The sequence below is a fragment of the Oryzias melastigma genome, linkage group LG8, assembly GCF_002922805.2.
Source record: "Oryzias melastigma strain HK-1 linkage group LG8, ASM292280v2, whole genome shotgun sequence".
Classification (NCBI taxonomy): Eukaryota; Metazoa; Chordata; class Actinopteri; order Beloniformes; family Adrianichthyidae; genus Oryzias; species Oryzias melastigma.
Window position 1 is genome coordinate 13,698,174 of NC_050519.1, and position 315 is coordinate 13,698,488.

General features: G+C 41.3%; 1 protein-coding gene and 1 long non-coding RNA gene across 5 annotated transcripts in view; both read left to right on the plus strand.

Moving 5' to 3' along the window:
- LOC112146197 (GTPase IMAP family member 8) overlaps positions 1–315 on the plus strand; it is a gene marked incomplete in the record, with an annotated part of 36,101 nt that overhangs the window by 16,733 nt on the left and 19,053 nt on the right.
- The window catches only part of LOC112146297, a 2,378-nt gene continuing 2,167 nt past the window's right edge, over positions 105–315 (plus strand). For 2 of the 4 annotated variants that reach the window (XR_002919238.2, XR_002919240.2), the window contains exon 1: positions 105–258. This is a non-coding gene — a long non-coding RNA (uncharacterized LOC112146297). The other 2 variants (XR_002919239.2, XR_004948345.1) reach the window with 2 other exon arrangements.

Below are 315 nucleotides of genomic sequence, written 5' to 3' on the forward strand. Positions count from 1 at the left end.
ATGAATGACATACTATATATTACTTGTAAATAAAATATGAAGAAACGTAAATATAACTATGAAAGGCTTTTTCTAGAGCAAATATACAATTTTAGCCGCAGTGCATGGTGGGAAATATGTGACGGAATGGGTGATGTCACAGAGGCGCCAAAATCCTGGCAAAGTTGTGACGTATAATGTCCGCGCCAGCGTGGTTTAGGTAGGCTCCCGTTCTGCCAATCGACCTTATTCGTGGCTCTCCTGCTTGCTGAACTGTTGGTAGGTGAACCGGTCCTATTTGTTGTTGGAGGTTCGTTCTTACTATGCAAATAAAAT